This window comes from Protopterus annectens, chromosome 13.part0 (genome assembly GCF_019279795.1).
Source record: "Protopterus annectens isolate FY-2018-M chromosome 13.part0, PAN1.0, whole genome shotgun sequence".
NCBI lineage: Eukaryota > Metazoa > Chordata > Ceratodontiformes > Protopteridae > Protopterus > Protopterus annectens.
In genome coordinates this window covers 253,534,358-253,559,755 of record NC_056747.1, presented here as the reverse complement: position 1 = coordinate 253,559,755, position 25,398 = coordinate 253,534,358, and positions in this window count along the sequence as shown.

Here is a 25,398-nt window from a genome sequence, read left to right as displayed (position 1 = left end):
GGGTCTGAAACCATGTTGTGAACTGGTTATTAGATTATTCCGGATAAGGTAGTATAGAAGTTGTTTGTGTGCACACTTTTCCATGATTTTGGCCAGTGGTGACAATATGGCTATTGGCCTATAATTTGATAGTTCTATGGATGAGCTGCCTTTGTGGAGTGGAATTACATAAGATATTTTCCATATTGAGGGGATTGTGGACTCTGTTATGGTTCGATTAATTAGGATTGAGATGGGGTAAGCTATGACATCTGCAGCTTTTTGCAAATATTTGGCTGGGAGAAGGTCTGCAGAGAGGGTAGTTGGCTTTAGCTTCTTCAGTAAGGATTGTATAAAGGAAGTGGAGACAGGTTGGAGGTTGAAGGAGGGTAGAGTCTTAGGGATGGAATCCGTTATTGGGGAGCAGGTAGCAGATAGTTGGTTAGCTAAGGATTGGATAGTATCAGTAAAGAAAGTATTAAAGGTATTTGCTACTTCTTCTGGGTTTTTATCACATAGCGTTCCTGGGGTAGGGGTGGAGGATTTACCTGGATGGACAAGATTATTTCAACCCGCCCAGAACTTTTGAGGGTTGTTTTGGTATTTATATTGTAGTTGGCAGTAATAGTTTTTTTTGTCAGGTAATATGGCTTTTTTTGTCTCATTTCTTAGCTGTTGGAATTTAATACGGTCTAGGGGTGACTTGGTTGTACGCCATTTGTCCCATGTTTTGTTTCTAAGTTTGATTTTAGATTTGGAGTCATTTGTTAGCCAAGGTGCTATTTGTGTTTTAGTTTTGATTAGTCTTTTTGGGGCATGAGAATCAAGTATGGTTAGAAATGTAGTATTAAAATTTGTTACTGCCTCCTCTAGGGGGAGGTACTTAAGTGTTGACCAATTACAGGATTTAAGTTCCATTTGAAATTTTGTGAGGTCAAAATGTTTCTTGTTTCTAACTGACCTGTAAATGGGCAGTTTAGAGCGTACTGCTTTGTCTTTCCTTATGTATGTGATAAGGTGATCACTAAGGTCATTGGGAAGGGTCCCAGACATGTACATATGGGGATGACTGTTTATAAGTATCCAATCCAGGATACTCTCTTTTTGGTTAGAATTGCCTATTCTGGTGGAGGAAGATATGGTCTGTGAGAATCCATGGAGGTTTATATGGGTGGGGTTGGACTCTGAGGAACATAGGTTCCAGTCAATGTTAACATCGCCCAGAACAATAGTTTCTTGAGGGTAGTTGTTAGCTAACCAGTTAAGAATGTTCTCCATATACATATATACCTGAATATATTTGTTAATGTATAGATATGTGTGCATATCTGCACCACTGCAATATGTACTCCTTCCACACTGTACATTCCCTATGGTAGAATGACTTTTCTGCATGATATGCTACAGATATTGCCCTGACATTTTTTAGGTGAATTGGCTTACTGTTACAGCATTGTAGCTGTGTTGTGGAGGGTCCTGAAGTCAAGAACTGCATGTGCTGGATATTGGATTGCACAGCATATCCGTTAGGGCTGTGGAGGGGGGGTAACATAGCACCAATTACCAGGTATCCCTCATTTGAACCCTCATTCCCATTAACAGTGCATATGGTCTGTTATGTTGTAGTGAGTGGTTAAGGATTTTGTTCCCATGTGGAAATGCTATACACATTTCTATCTGTATGTATATAATGTGTATATATATATATATATATATATATATATATATATATATATATATATATATGAACATACTTATTTATCTATATATAATTGATGTTATATGATTATTTGTGAGTCATACATACACACACACATATATATATAAATATATATATATATATATATATATATACATATATATATATAGATATACATATATATATAGATATACACACATATATATATATATATATATATATATATATATATATATATACATAGAGCTGTCTATCTGTCTACATTTACAGATATATATTTGTTCATATGTCCATACATGTTTGGCTCATAATTCTGGCCTGTACCTCATTCTCTTGGCAACTGACATGGATGATCTCAGGACTGAAGTCAGTAACTAATGAAGACACATTTGTGTTTCAGACTTCAATTCCTTCAAAATATGTGTTTTAATACATATAACTGTTTAACTAGCAACATTTTAAGTGTATAAGAACAATATTTTACATATATCCCTATTTGTACCCACATTATGGCACACTTTGTCCACAATTCTTGCATTAACAGGTTGTGTGGTATGGTATTACTACATTTCCTGTACTGTTGAATGATTGTGCTGGATGATATGTTTGTGAAAACATGAGGGTTATGTATATCTGCCATGGCTTAGTGGTAAATCACTTTGTGTATGGTGTGCAGGGTCCTGGGTTTCAGCCTTGCAAAGGCTGTTTATTTTGTTGCTGGACAGAACAAGGGCCATTGGCTACAGAGTAATTAAAGCACTTTTAAGAAGTTGTAAGCAGGTGTGCGTGGGTTTGCGTGGAGGTAAGCACTGCTAACTTCCGGTCACAGTTTCTTACACTCAGTTAGCTTCTAAATTGCTTAACCTGTGTAGGCAGTGCTTACCCCTGCACAAACAGGCTTAAACCCACTTAATGCTGCTTAAAAGTGCTTACTCCTGCTTACCCCCATGCTAATTTCTTTAAAAAAAAAGATAAAGGGGTTGATAGGAAAGTGGTGAAAAGGGGCACAAAGATGGGAAAACAGTAGGGAAAATAGCCAGGGATGTGTAGGAAGGGTGTAGAGAAGGTCCATAGCTGCCCATTTCTTCTACAGCAACAGCTGTGCATATACACTGAATTTGGAGGTAGATTTGGACATGCAAACCCCTGGGAGGGGGTGAGGACAATGATAATTCATTGTGATGCCAATTAGATTGGATTACTGTGTCCAGTGGGCATGTGTGCGAAATGGACAGCTATGTATGGTGCGAAATGTTTTTGTGGGTATATATTACCCTTTTTTTCTTTCAGGTGAGAGTGGGATGTTGGGGAGGGGTAGTAGGTATATTTAGGGAGGTAGGTTGGCTAGGTTAACAGACAAGACAAACAAAACACATACAGGGGCGGTATATGACACATGTGGGTGGTAAACCCCTTAGACAGGGAGGGGTGTTTGGAAGTCGCAAACCCATGAGCCCCCAAATGGAAACAGTGGGACTGAGGTCCCCACCCATGGACAGTCACCACTGCACCTTCACGGCCCCAAGGATGGCTGTGCTGGGGGCTAGTAGGAGGGGCAGGCTCACCCTCTAATTGTACCATACGGTCCTCAAGCTGGTGTAGCCGGTCTCAAAACTCCCTGTTGAGCTCCCTATGCACCATGGCCCAGACCTGATGCCAGATGATAGGTACCTCTTTGTCCCCGCTCCCATGGGGGCTGAGCCCCATCCCCTGTGGTAGTTCCACCCAAAGGTGGTGCAGGGCTAATGGAGGAGGAGATCCCAGGCTGGGCCCCAGACGTGCTGGTGCCTGGTGCCATGGCCAGCTGAGGTGGGACAGGTGGGTCCGCTGGGACCGGCCTTCCCATATGAGCTATGGTGTTGCAGTTTTAAGAATGATAGGGGTTAGTAATAGTTAACAGCATTCAGGTTTAGTTATAACAGCATGGATAGGTATTCCCATTAACCCAAGACACCAGATTTACAACAGTTGCAGAGCAAGCAGAACACATGCATATATGGGACAACAGTGGCCATTACAACAGCATGCAAGTTTCATTGATGGCAATAGGCCACCAGTATGGGGGTATTTTAACATGGCACATGCATAAAACCAAATGTGAATATTTGTAAATCAATAGGACATATGTCCCAACAAAAGTATGGAGTGTACAGTACCCATTGAGGTGTGTAATTGGGTTATTGTTGCACATATGGGGGGGATGAGAGAGAGAGGTCAATTATCAAATAATATATCCCTGTAGTTTTCACAACTTTCTTAGTCACTGCAGTGATCTGTCCCTTACATGTATTATTACACTACTCAATGGCCTTACTTTGTACAATAGTATGTTTGTAGATTAGTATATAAATGGACTATGTCTTACATAGAGCCTACACCTCTTACCTGTTATAGCTGCTGAGAAAATCATTGTTAACAGTACCTGACAAATTCTACACATCCTCCCAGATGCCATGCTTGTAGACAAGTATATGAGTGAACTGTGTTGTAACTACAGTCTGCACCTCTTACCTGTTATAGCTGTGGGGTAAATCTTTGTTAACACTACCTGACAAACTCTACACATACTCCCAGATGCCATGCTTGTAGACAGGTATATGAGTGAACTGTGTTGTACCCACAGTCTACACCTCTTACCTGTTATAGCTGTAGAGAAATCTTTAACACTACCTGACAAATACTACACATACTCCCAGATTCCATGTTGATGTTATACATATACCTAACAGTCCAATATTGCACACACTCTGGTCAAGGCTTGACAGAATGCAGGTGTTACTGTGACATATTTTGGAATAGCTGTCATACACTTTGGGTGAGATGCTACAATGACATGTCTGTTTCCATATACATTCTCTTTTTATGTTCAGGTCTGACTATCCATTATATGTCAGTATAAGCTGCCTAAATTTCTTGGATCATCACACTTATTTGTCAGGGGAACAGATTACCGGGCAGCAGATTTGGGCCCATTATCTGGACATGCTGGACAGGTCAAAACAGTTGAGGGGTATGACTATGCATACAACTTACTACCTGAACATTCTGCCATGGTCTGTAGACTTGATGGTTATGATTACGCTTACAGCGTACTATCTGAACATTCTAGCAAAGTCTGTACAGTTGTTGGGTCTAATTATGCATACAGCTTTCTATCTGAACATTCTCGCAAACTCTGTACAGTTGTGGGGTATGATTATGCATACAACTTACTACCAATCCCAGGATTCAAACCCCTGCTGTATGTGGTAAAAATATTACAGTTGATATCACAGTACACTGTGCTTTCAGGGAATTGGTGTAAAGCATTCCAGTGGTTTCTGTCTAAGTCTCCCTCAGTTGTTCTTTATGACTGACCTCTTGGGACTTCCAACATTGTTATACTGAACTTCCTACACATTTTAACTGTGTTCAGCAGTGTGGGTAAGACTGCTTAATACAACAGTACTATTTATAGAATGCAACACTACAACAACATATGAAAGCAGAATGTACACAAGCACTCCTGGGGTTATACTTTTATTCACAAGATATTACACCTTTATTTCCATGCAACCTATATGACAGTCTTACTGCCATATTGTCTGGTTTATTCAGTACATCCCATACACAATACATTTTTATACTGGTACAACACTTTCCAGAACTGTTATATTTATTTGTTATGACAGTACATGCAAGAATATTACTAACCTGCCTCATGATGCAGCCTTTGCAGCCTAGCAGCATGGGTTTGCAGGTTCGCAGCCCACTCATCTGCAGCTGTCAGAAAAAATACAGTGATATTTAGCCATTACCTATCCATAGTATACACAAGCTAGGCAATCATTATCTATGGGTACTTACTCAGTGCTGGGGCATCAGCCGTCTGTCTTGCTTCTTGGATCCACTGGTCCAAGAGATCATCCCTCCGCCACTTCAAGTCAGCATGGTGATGCCTGACCTGCTCACCAGTCTGGGGGATACCAGTGGCACTGGTGAGGTCACGGTCAAGACTGTCCCAGGTCTCCACTTTATACTGAGAGCCCTGGTACTGGCCCTGCAGCAGTCTCTCCTCATGGTGTTTTACCAGAAGCCATACCATGAATCTGGACTCCTGGGTGACCCAGCACTGCACTCTAAATAGAGTGCTTTCCACAACTCCAGCCATTCTGCCTACAGTAGGGAGCTGCAACCAGGTATGGGAATTATTGGTGCTTGTGGGGTTTAAATACACCTGATTTCCCACACTTTCCTGTGATTGGACAGTTTTGAAAAGACTAAGCTATGGGCACACCTGCTTACCTAATGTTGGCATTGCTTAAAGGGGCATACCGCTGGGCAGATTAAGTTAGCCGGCCTACACATTGCTTACACCACATAGGCTGACCTGTGCAATGCTTAGCGTTGCTTAATATCTATTTAGCATTATAGTTTCCTTTTGACATTGATGCATTATTTGTTACATGTTATATCTGTGTCTGGTATCTGTGATTCCTGTGTACGTCCACTGTATGGCATCCTGTGGACTTTAACACTTTATTACAATAACGCTTCACATCTGGCCTTACTGCAGTACTCCAGTTCACATATTTATGTTATGTAGCAGGTTATACAACATAACACTGTACATTGATTCATTTCACATGTTCAGTTTGATTTTCTTATGGCGTGGATTTGTTTGTGGACACCTCAGTCTTATGTACTGCTATGATGGCTTAGTGGTTAACTATTGTGACTGTAGTGTACAGGGTCCTGAGTTCGAGCCTTGCAGAGACTGTTTATTTTGTTGCTGGGCAGAACATGGGCCATTGTATACAGAGTGATTAAGGCACTTTAAAGCAGTTGTAAGAGTGTTTGCGCGGGTTTGTGCAACGGTAAGCACTGCTAACTTTCGGTTACACTTTCTTATACTCAGTTAGCTTTCATATTACTTAATCTGTGCAGGCAGTGCTTACCCCCATGCAGATGCACTTAAATACGCTTACTAGTGCTTACAAATGCTTACTACTGCTTATTTGTGCTTAAACCTGCTTACTAGTGCCTTATTCATTATGACACTGATACTTCACATGTGCATTTCCTGCAGTACTCTAGTTCATAAATATGTGTTATTTAGTGGGTTTTGCAACAGAAAAAAGTGATTATAACGTGCTTTGCCATGTAAAATAGACTGTGCTACAGTGGGACTCGAACCAGGAATGCCTGCTCATTAGGCGGATGCTCTGCCCACTACACTATTGCTGTGCTGCTTCATTTGCATATATCCTCTTCAGCCTTTTAAGCTACTGTAACAGTAGCTAAGCAATGGGCACACCTGCGCACCTATGGTTCACTTTAATTGGATTTTTAAAAAAAAATTAAAGGGTTTCTTCATTTTACTTTTATGTACTGTTGCTGTTGTACACATGGGGGACTGTTGGTGGGAATATGCGGACACCTATGAGCGATCACGCTCAATTCTTAACACTTTCTGCCCGAGGTGCATTTCTCGGCTTGGACTATCTTAATCCCTTCGGTTTACCCGCCCAGCACCTCACATGAGTTCACTTCTTTCTTACACGTTATCTCGGTTTCTCTTCCACCCCCCTGCACTTACATCCATGAGGCAGTCTGATTTGAACTACTCCATCCAAACCCGACACGCCTTGATCCATAATTCCATAATTTCATACCAATGGTTCCTTCACCCCCGAGCTCCACATACACAGCAAGCATCCATTCTCTGGTTGCTAGCCCAGCCATACCACACCTCCACACATTGCCCTCTCTCCACGTCTCGGTACTCATCCAGTATACTGTCTTGACCTAAGCTTCTTCAAGCCCTTAATCCATTTAGTCCACATACATAGGAGCCTTGCCTTGTTCATCTTTCGAGACACGTGTAAACATTGAATTGACTCACAATTTTTGGTTCGTTGCGGATTCCAAGATGGCTGCCGACTAGTCTAGTCCTTACTCTCTGAGCTCCTCACAGCTATTTAACTTTTGGTTTTTTTACAACTATACATCAACCTTTTTCCTCAAATTTTTATACTAAAAGATTTTATAAATCTTTTTCTACGCATTTGGATTATTTTTTCTTCTGGAATTATTATCCTGGGATTTATTTTACCTCAGAACATTCTTGGTCTCTCTGCTGCTGGGACTCCTACTGCTCCAGTCTGTTCCTGGTTCCTGGTATCCTGTTAACTGCATTCCATTTCTGGGCATGGCTACAAAATCTGACTCCATGGAGACTCAGCCTACAAAGGCCAAATATACTTCAATGCTCTCTCCTGAAAAAGACTCAGGTTCAAAAAGACTGAAACCATCTAGACAACCTACAGAAATTAATGTAAGTAATAAAGATTTAAATGGCTCAAATTTCCTTTTAGAAGAACTAAAAATAGCATTAAAACCAATCCAAAGTGCTATACAAAACCTTTCAGAACAGTTTACAGACTTTAGTAAATCTTGAAAGCAAATAAACAATAGTATTGTTACTATTGAAAATAAAATCTTAGCTTTGGAGGTTAAAACAGACTTATTGGAAAGTGACTTTAAATCTAGAGATAAAACTGTTTCAGATTTACAAGCTAAAATATTGGATCTGGAAGCCAGGAGTCGAAGAAATAACATCATTATTCGTGGTTTACCTGAATCTTATGACAATAAAAACTTGTTATCTGTGACTAAAAATATCTTTGAAACACTGTTAAATTGTGAAGCTTCTTCAAAATCTATAATTGTAGAGAGAGCACACAGAGCACTGCATAAAGCAAGATTCTTCCACACCAAGGTTAATTTATACTAAGTTACTAAACTTTCAAGACACTTTCCAGATCCTAGAAACTGCTAAAACAAAGAAACAATTCACATGGAAGTCTCACAAACTATCATTTTCCCAAGATCTTCCTGCACAGATCAAATTAAATAGACAAAAACTAGGCCGCTATTGTGCTGACTTGATAAAAAGAGGGATTAGATTTCGAATGGCATATCCTAATACCTTGTCTTTCACAGCTAATGACAAAAGATTTGTATGTTCAGATCCTAAAGATGCAAAAGACATTTTTCTTAAAACATTTAAAAAGCTTCCTGACACTGTATCTTAATATTCTACTGTTAAAGAACTACAATAAGGTTTGATCTTTTCTTTTCTTTAATATGACAGTATTTGTGTTACATGATTTGTAATTCTGGTGTGACATAATTATATTACCTTAAGAACTTGTCATGTAATTTACACATGATGGATTTGGTGTGACCGTGTGCAGTGACAGGATATATGCTTGTTAGATTTGTGTGGATTAATAGAATCATTTAAATTCCTGTATTTACTTTTTTCTCTTTCTCTCACATATGCTTGCTGTGTAAATAGATAATATGTTAATTTTACTACAAGCTTTGGAGTTACAGCCTTCTGTGTAAGCTAAATGATTTTTGGAGGGAAAAACATTCCATCTCAACATTCTAGCAAGAAAATCTTCCCTCAGAGTTCCAGCTGATGCTCTGCATGAACATGCGCACACTACAGTCTCTCTGAGATGGATGGTGATGTCATCATTTGTGAGGAAAGAAGGACAGTTTCAAATACACAAGTCTGCTTGTTTTCAACAGGTATTCAATAGCACTAACTTTTTAATAGATCTGGCTATTATTTAAAGTGTTTTCTCTTCATAAATGAAGGTTGCTTTTAAATTTAAACAGATTCATGTCACATAATATATTCAGTGACTTTTAGTGTGTCTGCATGACTTCAAAGCAAGCTGCTACTTTCATAAAGCAGAGTGAAAATGTTTCTGGAAACAAATGAACAGGTTAGTTTTATATATTAAAATTCTAAAGGATGTGTAAAGAAATGAACATATTTTCCTATTCAGAATATTTTTTCATACAATATTTTATATTATACTGAAGTGTTTAATTTGACAAATGTTACAAAGTATACCTGTTCATATGAAAGTTTCATGTTCTTTCTATTCTCTGCTCTCTCTTCTCAGAGGCTGGATGTGATATTTATGATTAGTAGTTTATGTTTAAGAAAGCCTTTACTTATTTGAAAGGTTTGAAATAACTATCTTTAATATGATTAGCTGAATCTACATGTATATATTTAAGCCCTTAGATTTACTGCATTTAGCCTGCTTGTTTCTGTTTTAATTAGATGTTCAAAATGTTTACTTTAAAAGCCTTGTCTTTTCATGCTGTTTTGATATGTTACATCTATGGCTTAGAAGAATAGTATGGCTACATAACCTAACAGAGTCATTAGTAAAATATTCAAAAAGTAGATTTAAAATTATATGTATGCACATTGTTGTACATTCAGTCCAATATATATGATGCTGTTTAAGCTACTATTTAATAATATAATTATACTTTATTCATGTATATTAACTAGTGTTAAAACCTTACAGCTTATAATATTTCATTTTGAATAGTTCCTGTACTACTATTATCTAGTTAATAGATGCATCTCCAGACTGAATTGTTTTTCATTTTGAGATATGGTTGCTTGGTAGTTGTTTTTTGCTTTATTTGAACTATAACTAAATACTCATTCTACAGGTATTAGTGCTTTCATCATACTAATGGTCATGTTGATTAATGAAATTATCACTAAAGTACTAAAGAAGGTTCAGTATATATTGCATGACTATTATCTTTAGTTCAGTAATGCTATGCTTATTTACTTATATTATAATGTTACCAGTTGGTTTTGTTATACTTATATATGTTATCTTACATATCTTTCAGTTTTAATTGTATTACTTCTTATGATATAGTGTTCTAGTTAAGCAGAGTGTGATTTATTTATTATTTACTTGTTTCTCTTTCTCTTGAAATACTTGAGGAAATACATTTAATCACTATAAATTTCAATTTAAGGATAGGAGATTTAGATTAGTATTAGAAGTAGGGATTAAGCATGTTGGACGTCTTGAAATTAGTTAATGTTGTATATATTTTTAGTAGTATTACTCGGACTTTATGTTATGTTAGGCTTCCTTTGAGTAATTTGTATTCTAACTTGAGGTTATTATTATCTATAATTACAATGTTTTTTTCATGTTCTTCTGCTCTTCCTTTATCACAGGGGGATTGGTGGGTAGGCACTAGGGTTAGGATAAAGGTTATTATTATACATTTCATGGTTTTTGAAAAACCTTTTTCTTTTTTTTTTCAACAAATGTTATTTGATGACTTGCTTGAATACTTAAAGACTGTTTTTCTTTTATTTTTTCTTCTTCTTTTTAATGTTGTGTTGGATTTGCACCTTGAGTTCACTTTTATAGCATCAATAATGATTATACTTGTAGAATATGCCTGTTGACATAATTTTAGATTCTTGGAATGTTAGAGGCATTCAAGATAAAGCAAAAAAGTCACTATTATTTCATATGATCTTTAAATCACAGGCTAACATTTGTTTTATTCAAGAGACCCATATTTCACGTATTGATTGGAATAAAGAGTTAAAAAAATGGATCAAAAAGATTATAGCTTCAGGTGACTCATCTAACTCCAGAGGTGTAGCTATAATCATTAAACAAAAATTCATTGGGAATATTATTGATGAGAAATTTGATGATGAGGGGAGGTGGTGCTTATTTACCGCTTCTATTGCTGGTTTGGACAAACCCTTATTAATTTTAAATCTATATGGCCCGTGTAATTCACAACATTTGTTCATTTTAAAAATTTACAATATTCTTGCATCCTACAAGGATCATCATATTATAGTGGGTGGTGACTGGAATGCAGTTATAAACCCTGTAATTGATCGTTCCCGCTCCACTGTCACCTATAATCTTCAATCTACTCTGGCTATAAATGATTTGATGACAGAATATAATTTAATAGATCCCCTCCGCACTGTTAAAAATATAAACAAGAATGATATATATACTTATTATTCTAAGTGCTGTCATTCGTGGTCCAGATTAGACTTCTTTCTAATTTCAGATTATATTTCAAAATATATTGTGGACTTTAATACAGAACCCAGATTCTTTTCGGATCACTCAAGAATTTCACTAAAATTGAACATAAAACCCAATATCAAAAATAAAACTATGTTTAATAAGTGGACCTTAAATAATAACTTATTGTCAAATGAAGATATTTGCAAACAAGCTTCAGAAATCCTAAATGAAATGGTGAATAGTCTTGAATCATCAGACATTCCTTATGACATACAATGGGCTGCATGTAAAGCAAGATTAAGAGGTTTATTTATTAGTAAAGCTGTGTTTTTTTTCAAAAAACAATACTTTAAGAAAGAGGAATTCTTAAAATCAAGAATTTCTTCGTTGGAAAATCATCTTAGTTTGAACTATGATGCTACTTTAGAAAAACAAATTTTTGATTGTCAGAAAGATTTAATTCTGCTTCACCAAAATAACCTCTCCTTAGCTGAACAAAAGCTACTTGCTTCATATTCAGAGTGGGCCCAGGTTCCATCTAAATTGTTAGCGAGAATTATTAAAGTTAACTTCAGAAATCCAAATATTACATCTTTATCTTATAATAACAGATTATATAATACTGATGAAGAGATTATTCAACTTTTCACCTCTCTTTACACTGAGTTATATTCAGGTTCTTCTAATTCTGTTAAAGATAATCACTCAAAACTCTTTTTAGACTCTTTGCAGTTCCCTAAACTTAATGATAATCAGCAAAACTACTTTCTACCTCTATATCGGTACAAGAAATCTCGGATTCAATAGATAATCTTAAATTGGGTAAATCTCCGGGACCTGATGGTTTTACTCCAGAATTTTTCAAAACTTTCAAATTGGTAGTTCTTCCCTTTCTATTTAAAGTTTACAATCATATAAGAGTTAATGATATCTCAGATATTCATTGGAACACATCCAAAACCATTCTAATTCTAAAAAATAATAAAGATAAATCTGACCCAGTAAATTATAGACCCATTTCTTTAATTAACGTGGATATTAAAATTCTGTCATCTATTCTGGCTAACAGATTGAAACGGATTTTACCCTCAATTATCTCGTCAGATCAATCAGGTTTTATGTCTCAGAGACATGCTTGGGATAATACTCTATCTTTAGAGACTATACTTCATCTCATTAAGAAAAATCCAAACCCTATATATGCTTTGATTATAGATGCATCAAATGCCTTTGACAGAGTATGTTGGAACTTTCTATTTCAAACTATGTTATGTTTTAATATTCCCTTATTCTTTATAAATTTTTAAAAGTTTTATACAAGAATATGTTTACTAGACTATACATTAATGGTCAATTTTCTGCTCGATAAAGATCACTAAAGGAACAAGACAGGGTTGTCCATTGTCCCCTTTTCTTTTCAACATTTACTTAGAACCTTTGCTATTGTTTATTACTCAAAATACTTTTCATAACATCCCTAGAATTCTTAATACTAATATTCATTTCTCTGCTTTTATGGATGATTTAGTAATCTACTTTCAAACTCCATTATCTGATTACAGAAAAATAATGAATTCTATTGATTATTTTTCTTTGGTTTCCAACTATCTTTTAAATTCTACAAAAACTCATATTTTTCCCTTAAATCATTTAGCACACAAATCTTTTTTGTTTCCAGATGATCATTTTCAGTTTACTTATAATATAAAATATTTAGGAATCAATTTAGAACACAATAATAAATCTTCCTTTCAAAATAATATTAATAAATTATGGAACTCTATATTGTCTGATATGGACAGATGGAAGCATCTAAACCTTTCATTTCTTTCAAGGGTGGCCATTATTAAAATGAATATTCTGCCTAAATTTCTTTACCAATTCTCATCATCTGATCAGATAATTTCAAAAAATTTTTTTTGAGTCTGTAAATAAAGCTTTGGCAAAATTCATATGGTTCCCTAAATCTGTTAGAATTTCCTATTCTAGATTGGCATTTTCGAAGGACAAGGGAGGTTTGGGTTTACCTAATCTTTATCGCTATTATTTGATTGTCTCATCCAATAAACTTCTTACTATCTCTAAATTCAATAACACTTCTTATCCAAATCACTCTTTAAGGATAAAATTATGGTATAATTACGTCATTTCTAATAATTTAAATCCTAAAGCTATTCCCTTTATCTCTCTGGATAGTTTATTTATTAAAAATATATCTACAGTATTTAAACAAAAGATTAGAGATTTCCAAACCTTACTCAAAATGTGTAAACTAGAAAAGATCTCACACCATGTTCAGCCAATTCATCTAAACCCAAATATATTATTGGACAATAAACTTTTGAACTTAACAAACTATCCTTTAATTAAAAATCTAAAAGTAGGAGATGTTTTGAAATATCTTGACTTGCCTTTATCTGACTGGCGTAAGTTATTGAAAGTAAACTGGAATTACTCACCAATTCTTACACAACTAAGAGCAATAATTAAAAACAAATTTGTATCTCTGGTCCCTATAGACTCACAATTGAAAAACCTTAACACGATTATCAAAATACTTTCATCATCTGATAAAATGCTCTCAAACTCATATAAATTAATTAATTCTTTAATGATGGACCACAACTGTCTTTTTATCTAATGTTTGGTTGAATTATAATTCCCAATTGTCAGAATCTCAGAAAGTCCTGGCTATTAGACACACTAAGGAATTTATCCCTTTTAAAAAATTAGCATACACACAATTAATGATTAATAATGATGCCTAGTTTACCCCAATCAAATTAAACAAATTTAACCCAAATAAGTCCCCTTCGTGTTCATGCTGTTCTCATCCCCAAGCAGACCTCCTTCATATTCTATGGTATTGTCATTTTTCTCACAGATTGTGGACATCTTTGAAAGTCAGACTGCAGAAAATGGGATATCAAAATCCACGTTGACGGGAATTTGCTATTCTACATATTCCATTGATTCATCTTTCAAAAGTTGATATTCATGTTATCATTTTTATTTGCTCATTACTAAAACTTTATATAATACAAAATTGGATTGATCGTTCTAAATTAAAATGGGTTACTTTCCAGAAAATGGCTTTTAAATTTATTGATGCTCAAAGATACTTAGGTGGAAGTCCAAAAAAAAGCTATTAGAAAGGTTGTGTTAGAAAAGGTTCTAAACATATTAAATAGTTAATGTTAAATATTTTTTTTTTTTTTCTCTCAGGTTGCCTAACTTGTATATAGTGTACATATGGTGTATGTTTTATTTCTAAATAACTTATCAAAATCTCATGAAGGTTGTTATCACTAGATGAATTGTTATATGTTCATTTATGCCTTCTTGTTATGTATAATCTTTTAATTGTCTTGCTATTCATATAATTAATAAAAATTTTTTGTGAAAAACAATTTTTGGTTCGTCCCACCAGGGACGAACCTGTTTTTGTGTCAAGATTAGACTTAGCCGATCAACACTGTTTTTCCCACTGGTAGCATCCTGCCAGGGGTGTGAGAAGCAGCAGTTTGCTCACACACCTGCCCAGCCTCATCCCCCTGTTCCGCGGAACCAATGTCCCAAGTTTGACATTCTGAGCATGAAGCACACCTACACTCCCCCTCAACGTGCACCATTTTTTATTATTTTCTTAAGTGTTTTGCAAGACTACTGTTTTCACATTATGATTGGACAGGAACTGTTTTGTTAATTTACATAAACTGCTCGAAATACTGTATTTGAGCAATGTACAAATGGTTGCTCGTATTAATGTAACATGTCTGTCTGAAGGGGTCTTGATATTACATAACACGACAGCACTAAATAATACAGGGGTTGCTGGTGTTTTCCTTTTCATTCATTTTTAATGCTTTGTTGTCACAAAGTTCGTTCTTGATATATATATATATATATATATATATATATATATATATATATGTGTGTGTGTGTGTGTACATATACACACACACACACACACACACACACACACACACACACACACACACACACACACACACACATACATCTACATAATTAAATACATTTCCTATACTGTTGAATGACTGTGCTGGATATGTTTGTGATAACATCAGATGTATGTGTGTATCTGCCATGACTTAGTTGTAAATCACTTTGCCTATAGTGTGCAGGGTCCAGGATTTGCAACCTGGGAGTGCTGATTATTTTGTTGCTGGGCAGGACAATAGTTGTTGGATACAGAGTGAGTAAGGCACTTTTAAGCAATTGTAAGTGAGTTTGCGCTGGTTTGAGTGAGGGTAAGCAATGCTAACCTCTGGCTACATATGCTTATAGAGAGTTAGCTGCGATCTTGCTTAACCTGTGTGTGCATTGTTTACCCTCACACAAATGGGCTTAAACCCACTTACTAGTGCTTAGGTATGCTTACTACCTCTTATTATCACTTACTAGTGTTATATTTTAGACAGTAATACTGTAATGGTTCTTGTGGAGGTGGCTGATTTGGAAAATGTACGGAGTTATCATTCATTACACAGTTTACCTTCCATTTGTATCTGTGATACTGTATGGGGCACATGTGATTATCTGTGGACTTTGCAACATTAAAAGACTGACACCTCACATCTGCATTAAATGCAGTACTGCAGTTCACAAATGTATGTTATTTATTAGGTTATGCCAGAAAAAATATTTATCATAGAGTACTTTGAAGGAAAGATGGAATGCACTGCAGTAGGACTATAACCGGGAATGACTGCTTGTAAGGTGAATGCTCTGCCCACTACACTATTGCTGTACTGCTTCATTTGCATATATTTTGCTTTTTATCCTCTTTCTGCTATTTAAGCTGCATTAACCATAGCTAAGCAAAGGGCACACCCGCGCACCTACTGTTACCTGAACTCGGATTTTTAATAAAAAAATAATAGGGTTTCTTCATTTAATTTATATGTACTGCTGCTGTTGTACACATGGGGGACTGTTGGTGGGGATATGTGGACACCTATGAGCGATTTCGCTCATTTCTTAACACTTTCTGCTGTTTATTCTGAGAACTTTGCTCTCAGACATGTCCCTGCACTCGTACACGCTCCGTGTAAGCCTGGGAGCTCGGGCAGCGCGCCTTCATTAATATGCATGGCACGCTGCTGTCCTGCCCCTACACGGGCGCTTCCGTGCAGGACTAAGTTAGTCCTGCAAGGAAGATTAGTGAATCCGGGTGAAGGTGTACTTTTAATGGATTTCAAAATAGTAGAAGAAATACATGGGGTACATTATTTCAACTAAATATACTGTTACAAACATTTAGAGGAAGCATTCTGAAAGACCATGGATTTTAACAAACATTACTATAAAAGGTGGTAGAAGATCTTAAACCAAAGTTCATAGAGATTTGTACATGTAGCTAAATATGTATGTACACCTTTAAGAAGATTTCTAGGGGCTTACACAAGTATATAAATACTGAGCACATGCGAACCTGACTGCCATTTTGTAGTAAACTGTCGAGAATTAATCATGCATGTCTGTGTAGTCTGTCAGTTAATCAGTTTGTTTATATTTTGTACTGCTGCTATTCATCCTGATGTGTTTCTACATAATAAAGCAGATAAACGAACTACCTCGCCTATTCACCTTTACTTGTGAAACCAGACGAGTGACATGGTGTCAGAATGGGATCCAGATTCAGATCCAGACATAGGACTGAAGGCACTCAGTTAAAGTTGGTGGAATATAGAGGAGTGGATCATCCCTACTGCACATATAACTCACAAAAACTGGTCAAAAACGAATATAAGGTATCAAAGCTTTTCCAAACAAATAACAGGGTCACCACGGCAATAAGCATAAAATAATTTATTGTACACCGGATAAGTGCTTTCAGAAAAAAAATTCCTTCATCATATCCAAGCTTACTTAAATGATTTCTTATTCGCAAAATATAAAACGAAGCACTCAGAATGCTGTAAACGAATTTCTAGTTAAACGAAATGTCCAAAACTCCGACATATTGATGAAAATATTCAAATAACTATGGAAAATGGTTGAAATAAAGTCTAAATCACATACAATATATAAAATAAGGAAAACTACATTTTTTTCACTAAGCACTACTTTTTCACATTCATTAAAGCTGTTTGAGATATCTGAAGTATATGAAGTTTTTGCAAGTCTGTGCAGTATTACACTACAGTTATTTTGCAAAGTATCGCCATTTCAATGCATATTTCACAAAGTATAGTATTTTGAAGAGTTTATTGTACATTTGAGTGTTATTAAAAGTACCGGCTGTGTGTGCATGTTCATATATAATTAAAAGGGACATATTTTCAGTGTGTTCAGGCATACTTTGTTGGCTTAGCTGAAGAATTTCTTAGACCAACTCCTTTTGTATTTGATATTAATATTGCAGAGAACTGGAGAGTGTTTGAGCAAGAGTATGATATTTTCATACAAGCTGCATTTTCTAATAAAGATGACCGTACAAAGGCATTTATTCTGCTTAAGTTAGCTGGTTCAGAAGGCATAGAGGTAGAGTGTTCATTTGTGTATGCGCCTGCTGTGTTTGCTGGAGAGGGGGAAAACCATCATATAGTTGTTCCGGCTGAGTCAAGGGAAGACCCCAAGTGCTTAAAATGTAAATTTAGAGAAATGTGTAACCCCTAATGAATATTACAATAGAAAGGCACTTATTTTACACAAGAGATCAAAATCCTGGTGAAACGTTTGCAGTATATATAACTGATTTGAAAAACAAAGCTGAAAAGTACAGATTTGGTGATTTAAGGGATGAGTTGATAAAAATAGACTTGTGTCTGGTATTAAAGATGATGCTGTGAGTAAGATTTTGATTTGTGACAGGGATTTAACTTTGAATAAAGACATTGAGATTTTTCAGATATATGAGCTTACAGAAAAGCACACAAATATGCTTACAAATAAGAAATGCATGCTTCCAGTAACTTCTAAAACTAACGTTGATAGTATGTAGCATGTGGTTAAAAGAAACAGGCCCAAGCACATGGCAGCAACTGTAAACCCCTGCAACACTCACTGCTAAACCCTGTACATTTCTAGCAAATTCCAGAATGCACACAGTCTCAGTCAAGCACAAGAGTGAGTCAGCAAACTCAAAGAATGGGCTCCCAACCAGATTTGTTGCTAACTGTAGTAATCATGGTGGAAATCATGAGTCAAAAAGAGAAAAATGCTTAGCTTTTGTCAGAAATGCCACAGATGTAATAAGAGGAATCATTTCAAAAGGTTTTGTAATTCAAAATGGACACATTATTTTATTTATTAAAAGAGAATATTCCAAGAGGCAGGTTAATCAATTACAAAGCTGTGATACTATTTTTTATGTTGATGGTGTGTCAGTGATTAATGAAAAGGTCAGTGCAGTAGATTTATGGGCAAACAATGAAGTATTTTGTACTGTTCAGATAAATGGAAGACCCATAGACCTCAAAGTTCATACAGGTTCAAAGAGCAATGTTAAGTCAACATAAACATTTGCTAGAGTATATGCTGGTGAGCAGCTTAATTTGGCAAAGTGTGCGAAGCTTATTGCTTATGGTGGTGAAGAAATTCAGACTGAAGGTTCAGTACTGCTTTCATGTTACTCTGCTGGGAATAGCTATGACTTGCAATTTTATGTGGTCAGGAGGCACATACAATCATTATTAGGCCTCAGAGACAGTTTGGAAATGGGACTGCTTTCATTTCACAGGATCATAGGATCATATGAGGTTACTAGGCTAATGGCCTTGGGGCTCTTACAAGCCTAGCCAAGAGTTTATTCCCAAAAAAGAAACCTCAGTCAGCACATATAACCCCTGTCAGTGAGGGACACAGGTGGAACCCCTGGGACAAATTTGTGGTTTCCCATCCACTCATCAAGGTTGTGCTTGAAGAGGTTCAGTGAGGTTCCCTGTTTGAAATGTATGAGAACAATTTCACCCAGTCTATTTTCACTACCTATGCTGATCTTTTCATAGACAAAGTAGGCAAACTCCTAGCTGTGTACTCCATGAAGTTAGACACAGAGGTCAGTCCAGTAGTCAGGCCAGCCGGGAGAGTTCCACTAGCTATGTAGAACAGAGCCAAAGCCGAGTTAGCTAAAATGGTGCAGTGTGGTGTGATTTGTCCAGTAAATGAACCAACTTAATGGGTATCTACCATGGTCGTAGCGCATAAAAAAAGCTCAGATTATATCAGAATATGTATTGATCCATGAGATTTGAACAAAGCACTAAAAAGACCTCATCATCCAATGTGCACAATTGAAGAAGTTGCTGCTCTCATGCCAAATGCCACTGTTTTTTTTTTGTCTTAGATACAAAGAGTTCATTTTGACAAATTTTGCTTGACAAAAAAATCTACATTGCTAACCACTTTCAGTACTCCATTTGGCAAGTACAGATTTTTGAGAATGCCATTTGGGATAAATTCTGCCAGTGAAGTCTTCCAGCATGCAATGGAGCAAATTCTTTCTTGGTATCCATGTGCTATTATAGTAGATGATATACAAGTAGGAGGTAATGGTGAAGCTGAGCATGGCAGAAACCTCAAGAAAGTTCTGGAAAGAGCAAGTGAAGTTAATCTTAAGCTGAATCCTCAGGAATGTAAATTCAGGCTACGAGAAGTCACTTATGTTGGTCATTTGTTTACCAGTTCAGGCTTATGACCAGGTCCTTTCAAACAAACTGCAATTTTTGAGATGTCAGCTCCAGACAATGTTCAAGCACTGCAACATTTTCTTGGCATGGTTAACTACTATGGCATGGTCATTCCGACTTAAGCCAACTTTTAGTACCGCTCAGAGAGTTGACACACAAAGATGTATCTTGTTCATGATTAGAGCAACACGAAAGAGCATTTGATGTCCTGAAACAGAAAATTGCCCATCCACCAGCTCTCAGATGCTATGATTTTCACAAACCAGTTACTCTTTCTTGTGATGCTTCAATGCTTCAAAATTTGGTCTAGGTGCAGTCATTCTTCAAGAGGGTAGACCAGTAGTCTATGCATCCAGAACTCTTACCCAAAATGAAATGCAGTATGCTCAGATAGAGAAAGAACTCTTGGAAATTGTGTTTGCATGCTCGAAGTTCCATGATTATATTTATGATAGACCTATCCAGACTGAAACAGATCACCAACCTCTAGTCACTATTTTGAGAAAGCCTATGCATACAGCTCCTGCCAGATTGCAATGCATGATGCTCAAATTGCAAAAGTATAATTTCAATCTTGTCTACACAAAAAACAAACTTATTTATCTTGCTGATACATTATTCAGACCACCCAGAAGTGAGACATTTTTCTTCCACACATCTTAATGAGCTTGAAAGTCATACAGCCTCAGATCCGGTTATTCAGAAGCTCAATCACTTTATCAGTCGAGGATGGGTGTCAAAACAATCTTGCTTACCAGTAGAAGTGCAACCTTATTTTCCATACACAGATGACATTTTGCTTGACAATGGTATTATCATGAAAGGTCCAAAGGTCATTGTTTCAAAGTAATTGCAACAAGAGTTTATTACTATTTTGCACCGTGGCCACCCAGGAGCAGACTCTACCAAAAGAAGGGTAAGAGACCTAGTATTTTGGCATTATATGTCACAGGATATTGAGACAGTACTTTTATCTTGTTCTGTATGTAATAGTACTAAGCCACATCAACAGAAAGAACCACTTCAACTAAACCAGATTCCTGAACTTCCTTGGTCGACAGTAGTTATAGACATTTTCGAGTGGAATGGTCAACATTACGTAGTGTTAGTAGACTCTTATTCAAATTCATTCGAGATTGACTTATTTCCTAATCTAACGTCCAGTACTGCCATTACTAAGATGAAGTGGCATTTTGCAGTTCATGGGAGTCCGCACAAAGTTATTTCTGACAATGGTACACAGTTTACAAGCCAACAGTTCAAAAGATTTGCTGAAGAGTGGGACTTTGCTCATGTTATGAGTAGCCCTGCGTATCCACAGTCAAATGGTTTGGCAGAACATGCAGTTCAATGTGCGAAACAATTACTAGAGAAGTCAAAATGAGACAATAGTGATGTTTTCTTGAATCTCTTGAATCTCACCTGCACAGACGTCTGTCGAGACAAAGCAGAATTACATTACCTATTAGTACTCAATTGTTGGTTCCCTATGTCAAGAACAGCAGATCAGTGAAAGCCAATCTGTTAAAGAAGCACCTGTCCCAGAAGTCCTATTATGATAAGACCAGCAAACCATTCAATCCATTATGTGAAGCAGAGATAGTAAGGATGCAGACATCCAAAGGTTTTGATTGGATTGGAGTTGTGAAGAGTATATGTCCAGAGCTGAGATTTTACACTGTAGAATCGCAAAGAGCAGAATTTAGGCAGAATTGGAAACATTTGATCCCGGTGTCCAAGCCTGTGGTGCAGTATCATACCTGCAAGAAAGACTCTTTATCTCAGAGTTAGTTATCCAGCTTTCCAGTTCCAGAGGATGTTCCAGTGAATATCTCTGTTCCTGAGAAAAATCCCGAAGCTCCAGAATCTATTTGTTCACCAATGACTCTCCCTGTTGCTAAACCCAGTTCTGATTGCTATATCTCTAGATCAGATCACATTTCTAGGACATGTTCCAGATACACAGCAACTTGGACATAAGGGACATATGTGTTGTGTTTATTTCTTATTGTCTATAAATTGCAGGTCTCTATTTTCAGATGCTGTTATGACATGGGCAATTCATTAAAGAGGGAGTATATAGATCAAGATGTATGTACATCTTTAAGAAGCTTTCTAGGGGCTTACACAAGTGTATAAATACTGAGCACATGTGAGCCTGACTGCCATTTTGCAGTAAGCTGTTGAGATGTAAACATGCATGTCTGTGTAGTCTGTCAGTTAATCAATTCATTTATATTTTGTACTGCTGCTACCCATCCTGATGTGTTTCTACATAATAAAGCAATTAAACAAACTACCCCGCCTGTTCGTCTTTACTTGTGATACCAGACGAATGACAGTACATATTTGCAGCATACCTATTAGAGTAACAAACTTGGACAAAGCCATATATAATGGGAGGACAAGGTTCCAAAAATAAGGACAATTTTCGAATATTGCTGTTACAAACTTAGAAAATTGGCAGACTAAAAGGTTTTGTATTAGCATAAATTTTCTGAAGGGTATGGAGTCTGAAACTGAAATGCCTGCATTAATTTCTGACTTTAACCCTCAATGATTTATTTGCCTATGATTTGACAGAAAAAACACAATTTTATGAGAAACAGACCAAAAGTAGGAGGTAAAAATTTGGACATTCTGCAAAAATCTGTTCAATTGAGAGTTTTGGTTGGCAGATGTAAAGCTTTTCGACATGAGAAGGGTTAAGGAGGTTATGGTGACTAGGCAGACTTGTTTGGATATGTCGTGGAGGTATTTCAAAGTTCTTTGGGGGGAATTAGTAAACAGTTTGGCTTACCTACAGCTGACGTAAGTAAGTCATATTTACAGTATGTTAAGAGAAAGGGTTTGGAATGGGAAGAGAAGGAAAGAGTATGGGAGGTGAAAGGGGGGAATACAGTGGACTTGAGTGAACTATGCTTGTGCTTAAGATGGATAGGATTGAATGGCGATGTCATTTAGGATTCAAATAATATTTTGAACAGGCAAGCATATACACTTGGCTTGCTGACACAGGTGTTTTTTCAGTTGCTGTCTAAAGTCGGTATAGGTGGTAGTTACCCAAAATGCTGTAGGGAGGAATTCCCAGATATGGGTGGCTAGAACAGAGATGGTGTGGTTAGTATAGTAGTTTGTTTCTTGGGGTTAGAAGTGAGGGTGCCTCATGTGAGAGGCCTCTGAGATTATATATTTTTGTAAGTTTGCTGGTGAATGCTGGTAATGTGTTTAGGTTTAGTAGTTTATAAACAACAGATGCCACCAGGAAGGAACATCTTTGTGTGATAGGAAGCCAGTAGGCTTTATGTAAAATGGAGGAGTACTGCCCTCTTTTTGAGCGTGAGAGTGAGTAATCTGCATATATTATTAGCTGTTGCCTGTAGGGATTTCAGATTTTTGGATGAGGCATGTACAAAGGGTGGGAGGCCATATTCAAGACGGGCTATGAGGACTCCCTTGCCAATAGCTGCTCTACCTTCTAATGAGAAGAAGCTGGAGATTTTCCACATCCAGAAGAGCAGTGAGTTTATATGCCAAAGATATTAATCTTTTTACTCCATTCATGCATATATTATTATAATGGTATCCTTAACAGTACAAAAAAGTGTTGTAAACTAATGTGCATTTCATCCAACCTGTTTCTACAATAACTTTAGTTAATTTTCATCCTGACTAACATTGATCCTGTGTTTCCTAATGCACTGGTATTTTAGATATTTCATTGAGTATGACTAAACTGGACCACATAAAAACTTCAGATGAAGTTAAGGTATCAATGTTCTGTTTATTAGCCATGCATTTGGCTGTTTTTTTGGATAGTATGTTTCAGGCATTCATGTGGACATTAACTGGTAAAAATTAAAATATCTACTCTTATCAGCATGCTGCTGCAGAAGCAGCATATGTGTCCCACTCCAACCCTACATATCATTGTATCTGTGATCACGGTGAACAGGAAATATCTCCCCTTTTTGCCACCACTTGTCATGTCTCTAAGAGTCTTCTAAACAATAATATGCCTTCTTCCACTTTCCACTTGCCAGGTCCCTAATTATAATGCAGAAAAAAGTGCTCTTACCACCCACCTCTTCCCTCATCATATCCTGAGTCATATTCCAGATAATAATAAAAAATCCTCTTCCACCCCCTGTCATATTCTCACTTGTGGCACATATGGATAAATGCCTTGCCTTTCTACCATGTCCTGTCCTCGCTGGTCTTCCCAGTAGTAATGTAATCCTCACCCACTCCATTCTTGCCTTATCCTCAACTATATTCCAAAAAAAAAAAAAATCCCCCACCTTCCTCACTTTCACAACTGTGATCGTGTTTTAAAAAAGATTATACAATTACCTATACAGATAGTATATCAGAGCTTTGGCCAGCTAGCATCTACCTGAAATCATCTGGACGTATACGTGAATTTAAGTACACTTTTATCGACTCTTGTGCATATAGTACTGTATTTAATTTATTTATTTGTGTTTTTCACTGAATATTAACTCAACTGAAGTTGTGGCTGTCTCTCTACAGAGTACTTTTAGAATTTCTGTGTAGCCATTGATAGCAGTGGGGGTAGTTTCACCTCATCACTGACATTTTGTCTTGCCTTATATAAGTGGTACATTTTGAGTTATCTCTGCTTAATATCAGAGCTTTGGCCGGCTAACATCTACCTGAAATCAGCTGGACGTATAAGTGAATTTAAGTACACTTTTATCTGCTCTTTTGCATATAGTACTGTATTTAATTTATTTGTGTTTTTCACTGAATATTAACTCAACTGAAGATGTGGCTGTCTCTCTACAGTTAGTTCCCCACTCACCCTCCCTGTTCTTGTTTTGGTGTTAATGTTGGTGGCTTTGAAATTGCCCGCCCCTCTTGTAGATTTGTATTTGGATACTCCTTCTGGGCCCATCTCATTTGCTAACTCAACTGAGTGCAGTGAGATCATATTCTGATTTCAGGCACTCCTACTGTGCACAAAGAGAGCATTTGGGAAGGGCAACCCCTGTAGTCTCTTAATCCTGCTCTTTTCCCTCCCTCAAAAAAAAAAAAGAAATTATATATATATATATATATATATATATATATATATATTTTTTTCAGCTGCTCTTACTGTAACTGTCCTAGTTGCTCTTCTGCGTGCTGTTATCTGTTCAGTCGCTGTTACTCT